General features: G+C 59.7%; 1 long non-coding RNA gene across 1 annotated transcript in view; it reads left to right on the top strand.

Moving 5' to 3' along the window:
• Nucleotides 1-226, top strand: part of LOC119593987 — a 42,581-nt gene that overhangs the window by 637 nt on the left and 41,718 nt on the right. The gene's annotated exons all lie outside the window — the stretch shown is intronic.

Here is a 226-nt window from a genome sequence, read left to right as displayed (position 1 = left end):
GCCCCCTGCAAGAGCACTTGCATACACCGACACTTTGTCCGCCTGTTGCAGCTGCTCGGTAGGGCGGCCATCCCTCAAATTCTTCTGAAAGGCGGCAGTGCCAGGGTCAGAATTCAGCTCAGCGCCCCGCCACAGTACCCTTGTTCATGGCCATAGTCCCAAATTGCTCTCGCCAAAGGACGCTGCGCGCACCTCTTCACTCAACGCGCCCCTCCTTGACGTGCGT

This window comes from Penaeus monodon, chromosome 33 (assembly GCF_015228065.2).
Source record: "Penaeus monodon isolate SGIC_2016 chromosome 33, NSTDA_Pmon_1, whole genome shotgun sequence".
Lineage (NCBI taxonomy): Eukaryota > Metazoa > Arthropoda > Malacostraca > Decapoda > Penaeidae > Penaeus > Penaeus monodon.
Note: the sequence above shows the minus strand (reverse complement) of the source record. Positions and strands in the feature narration are given on the sequence as shown.